At 34.9% G+C, this 5,749-nt stretch overlaps 1 long non-coding RNA gene across 1 annotated transcript; it reads left to right on the top strand.

The window, feature by feature from the left end:
* Positions 1-2,593: 2,593 nt before the first annotated feature.
* Positions 2,594-3,676, top strand: LOC138127935 (uncharacterized). The gene is made up of 2 exons (XR_011158470.1): positions 2,594-3,132; positions 3,188-3,676. It is a non-coding gene; the product is annotated as an uncharacterized lncRNA (long non-coding RNA).
* The last annotated feature ends 2,073 nt before the right edge of the window (positions 3,677-5,749 follow it).

Here is a 5,749-nt window from a genome sequence, read left to right as displayed (position 1 = left end):
ATTACGCGTTTTTAATGACTTGTCAGAATTGTCAGAAATAATTTATTATGACATAATATTCAATTATAATGTCTTTGCAACAGTGGCGGCTCGTGGTGTTTGTGCTCGAGGAGGCCAGTCAAAATGTGAGAGATAAAGTCGTTTTCAACGACATCCGTGCTGTCAGTGTCATTTTTAATATGTTGGTGCAGATTGTACACACAAATTCATAACCAGTATTCAGAATATAAGAACATCCTAGATAAAAAAATGTCAAACAAGAAATTGAGGTTATGGTAAAAGATAATTTATATTTCGTGAAACATCAACAACAAACGGTAAAACTCAATCTTCAACATGGTGTAAAACATGGTTAAACGAAGTCATCCTCAGAATCCGAATCAGACTACATTTTTTGTCGGAAATAATAAATAATAATTTGAATTTGTCAATTTGCCGCGTCAAGATAAATTTACCAAATTAGAAAAGTCAAAATTACTAAACTGAAACAGCAAGTGATGCCAACATACTGTCATACCGACAGCACGGATGTCATTGAAAACGACTATATTTATTTATGCGCTGTAAAAAATTTTTACATGGTAAAATTGACAAATCTCCAAAATAAATATTTAAATGACTGTAGCTGAGATTGTCTAATTTAAGGCGTACCGATGAGTCTGATCTATTAATTGTCAAATATTGAGCGGATAAAAGCCCTTAGGCAAAAACCAAGTCTTACAACCGACTGAAATTTTTTACTCATTGTTGAATGACGAGATTCTATTGGCCGAAATGTAAATGAATGAAATAGTCAGATGAAAACCACAAACACGGCCAGCAAAACAATTTATTTCGTTCGGAAATTCTCGTAAACTAAAAACATTTCTCATACCTACCACGATTCACAAAATGATCTGTTATGTTTACTATTTAATATCACAAGAGAATCCAATTTTAGCTGGGGTTTTTTCATAAGATAACGAATTAAAATGATGAATCAACAAAAAACCTACTAAATCTGGATGATGTAAGAAGTTTATTGCTGTCACTTCCATTTTTGAAATTATCGAATTGCAAAATTAAATCTTAACCGCTTACCCCACCTTCGAGATAGCAAGCAAACACACAATTGTTTCAACTCAGCGAAATGCGTAGGGAAGCGTGCACTTTACCGTTAATGTTTAATTTCAGCGCGGGGTGTTTTCTGATTGGCTTGAGGCCGGCCGCCGATGACGCTAACAGTTCTTAATTTTCTGTTGGTTGTTAACACAGAACCGTCCGTTCAAGGCCAAATTTGAAGTAAACACGTGCAATAAGCTGGAGCGGCCCAGCGGCCCGAGTGCTCTCGGCCTCTCGGCCTCCGTTTGCGGGTGGCGAGGTGGCGTGCAGTCGTGCACATTCATTTTTAGACCCAGCTGATTTTACCATTCATTAATTTATTAATTACATAATTCCTTAATAATAATCAACGAGCTAACAAAAAAGTGCTATATTCTTATATTTGTATGTAGGTATATTTTATTATTTTCGTTATTACATGTATCATGTATATTGATTTTATTTATATTTTATTGTATTATTTTTTATTTTGTAATTTGTACTTCTACAATATTTAGGGAGGCCCGGCCTCCCCTGCCTCCATTGAGAAGCCGCCACTGCTTTGCAACAATCAAATTTGTTTCGATAGTTACCAATATAATTTTTTAAGGTAATTTTATATCTACACGCGATTGGTCAATTAAAAACGTTCTTCTTTTAAAATCCAATGAGGGTGGATTTTTTTAAATATTTTTCCTGTTATTCCCAGAAGATAATGTTTCACCGTATTATTTTGGTCCGCCAGTTCTGGGAGACCCTGTATTATAGGCTATAAGTTTCCGAAATGTTAATTTATAATCAATTGAATTATTGGGTACCTACTAATTCACAAAAAAGCAGCAATTTGTTGCAGTGTACTAGCAAAATGTCTCTTGTCATGTAATTGAGGTTATGTTCCCCATTTAAATCCACCTTTAACGAGATAAAAGGCCGACAACGAGCTTTTAAAGTTAAAGGGGGTTTTAAGGAGTTAAAGACACCTTTAATGAATATGAAACACAATTTTTAGTTAAAGGTAGTTTTAAATTTAAAACCGCTTTTAAAATACATTATGAAACCGGCCGTTAGGCAAGTATCCAAAAAAGAAGGTAAGAAATGTAGCTACGTGCTGCCAAAGAACCGCCTCGCGTTATAATTGGTCTAAGACTTCAGAGGCGGAACATGCTGTAACTGTGCTTGAAAAAGAGGGGAGTAATTGGTTATTTCTGGAAGATATAATTTATGCGTCACGATTGGCTGGAACAGGATAGTAAGAAGTTATCACAACAATGATAAACAACAGAAGTAAAGGTCACTGTGTTGTGATCCACCTCTAATAAGGTTCTCGATGATAAATGATGATAAATAAAAGGTAGCGACAACACATTGTTTATTTTTGAGACTCCAAATTAAAAGAGAGGACATTATCGATAAATGCCGTGAGTGTGACAAAGATAGAAGGGCATTATTTTTAGGGTTTTTGTGGCTCGAAATTTTACGTGTCAAACAGATTAACTTAACATTACGCCAAATTAAGTGAGATGGAAATATTCGTCGCAACCGTTGTCGTTACCTTATTAATTATCGAGAACCTTATAGTCTATTTTTTCCTGGTAGGCGCGTGCGTGCGCATTTACAAAATCCTGCAACGAAATGCGACTTTCCTATTGGTTACTTTATTTTTCTACTTACACTAGAGAAATGTGCAATATTGCAGTGTTCTGTACTGTCAATCCAAGCTACCATTTTTGTTTCATCGTGTTTTGTGTTGTGTCCGTTTATTTATTAAAAAAACAGTTCTTAGTTTATCAGTATATATATCTTTAGTCTATGCTTAGTTCTTAGAGGTTAAGAAATTTGTATATGTCAAGATGTCTCAATTTCGATCACTAAATAAACGGCGTAAGTTGGATTTATGCTAACAGCAAGTAACAGTTTTTTATTAATGCATATTTATAGCAAATTTCTCACAAGCCGAGAAAGAAATGATCGTTAAAGTATTTCGTGAGATCTCCAAGGATTTTGCCGAGTTAACCAAGACGGCTCAAATGGAAAAAAATGCAGATTATGATGGTATTGATTTCCAATTTTTTTTTTGTTGTATCAGCTTAATTACTATGTGTTGAAGGTTGTGGATTTAGAACCATTCAACGATACTTGGCGGAAGAAAAGAAGTGTGGGCAATTACAGGCACCGAAGAAACCTGATGTATGATTCAATTGGATGAACATCAAAAATATCTCATTCGAAAAACAGTGCACTCATTTTTCTCTGCAAACAGAATTCCTACAATTGATGCTGTGTACAGGGAAGTGCAAAACAATGAAGAAATTCCAAACATTTCATTTCTTCATGATAATCTTTGCTGCTTTTGAATTCGAATAGCAAAAGTCCATCAGGTAGAATCACTGCCTATATGTATAAAATTAAGCCTTTTCCTTTTCTCTTGCAAGATACATGATTGTTATAAATGATTGTAGTCGAAGCAGGCCATGTCCATGTTATGAAATTTTTGCCGCTTTCATGTGAACTGTCAATTTTTGTCGATGTCACTCTAATTTTTTTTAGGTGAAATGTGCGGTGATGATTATTTTATTTTATTTTTTTTTTAATTAACGATTGAATCCAAAAGTATCGAGTTGTTTTGTACCCAATTTAACTCCTGTATGTATAAAATAAAAATAAAAAATGTTGTACATAATATGATATTTGTTATCAATTTTTCCACGAGTTTATTCATAAACTTTTTTGTTTACATTTTACAAATTATACAAAAATTAAATCATAAACATGAGTTTTAATATGCAACCACAAATACTGATCCCCTAGATAATATGCAACCAAAAATACTAACAATTCCTGCATCCTGCTAAAAATCTTAGCTATGTGATTCTACCTTTCGGAGATGCGCACGCACGCGCCTACCAGGAAAAAATAGACTTTAGTCTCTAAGGTTACCAACTAAAAAGGTATTATACTAGAAAAAGTACAGAAAAAAGTATTGTGAATTCCAAAAACATCCGAATTGTCAACGTTCCGTCAAGTTGTCACACTGATTATTATAGGACAAAGCTGTTCTAGTAGGTACTTTTCAATGTACTTGGTTGATCCACCTGGAGCAGTACAAACCCCGCCAATTTGTCAACAATTCGAAAAAAAATGGAGAAACAAAAGAGAACAGTACTTTTAAAGCCCGAGAAAGCAAGCAACTGACTGTTCTAATGAAATTTTCTGGTCTTTCTATGAAATGTTGCATGTCTTTTTTAAATTTAAACAACCCAACAACAGCCAAAATAAATTTTGATCTGACCGAAATTTGACAGAAACATTCAAATCATACCTACATAACCTTACAAAAAATAAAACATGGTACCAAGGAGGTTAAAGTTACTTTAACCTCCTTGCATGGTACTATTGCGGGCAAAAAAAGTAGGACATCAACCTCATTATATTGACTCTTAATGTGAAATATCCCTTATCTAATCCTAACCCTATTTTGAATTGATTGACGTTGTCCGAATCAAAATCTACCTTTATCAAACGAAGAGGGCATTTGGAAAAGGAAAATAGGAGTATAAAATAAATAACTGTCAGCTAGAATAGTGTAAAAAAATGGCAATAAAGCTACAGTCGGGAGCAATAAATTTTGGTCGTCAAGGTCATTCTTTGACGCAATCGAAAATGTTCCATTGTAAAACAGTCGTAAATATCATAACCTATTATCATGTTGTATGGCATTAATTGTCATTTTTTGTCTCAATTTTTTGACACTTTGTTAACGTGGGCATAATCAGGCAGGGACATTTTTTAAATTTGTGACAATCTAACCAAATTTTGAAATGACATTGACGACTAAAATTTATTGCTCGCGACAGTACATCGATTTTTTCAAAACTGACAGAAATTTGATGTCCCACTTTTTATGCTCCCAATGTACATTTTCAACCAAAAGTTGTGTTTCAACTTTCAGCGGGTACATTGCGAATAATAAATTTTCACAAATTGTGACACTTGACAGCACGGATGTTTTTGGAATCCACTAAGTATAGGACAATGTTTTTTCGCTAATGTACAGTGGCCGGCAAAAAAAGTTAGCCATCATTTAAATGTCAGTGTCATTAAAGCATTTGGATTTTGACGTGACAGAAAAGTGATGGCTATACTTGGGCCAACCAACAGATATAGTAATAAAACCGCCCCCTAGTGCCCGCGTATTTTAAATAGCAGTTTCCAATCCAAAACGTGCGCAGATTTTCGAAAGCCTGATGTACATCCACAAAAATTACTTGACGGCATCCGGCATCTCATTCGTTTTAACCTCGCTTCGGGAGTTTGACCACGTGTTTATGTTTGTGTTTTCCTTGGCATTTTTCGATTTGTATTACAAACATTTTTTTTTTCAAGACTTACAAGAATGACAAATGGCAAAGAACCTGCTTCATTGTAAAACAGGCTTGGGCGTATATCGTTCTACGCAACTAGGCCACATCCCACATCCCCCTTTTTTTATTACTACCGTAACCTTCGTGGTAGATAGAGGCCGCGAACAAAGCTTGTGTCACGTGATCTGACGTCAGACCTTCAGTCTCGCGTCCATGCGATGCGTCGAGCGGGAGCTCAAAACAGTCTATTTGTTCGTTTATCGCGGCGTGTAAATAGTCCCGTTTTCGCAAGTTTTCTTTGTAAAAAG

Source organism: Tenebrio molitor, chromosome 4 (assembly GCF_963966145.1).
Source record: "Tenebrio molitor chromosome 4, icTenMoli1.1, whole genome shotgun sequence".
Classification (NCBI taxonomy): Eukaryota; Metazoa; Arthropoda; class Insecta; order Coleoptera; family Tenebrionidae; genus Tenebrio; species Tenebrio molitor.
Note: the sequence above shows the minus strand (reverse complement) of the source record. Positions and strands in the feature narration are given on the sequence as shown.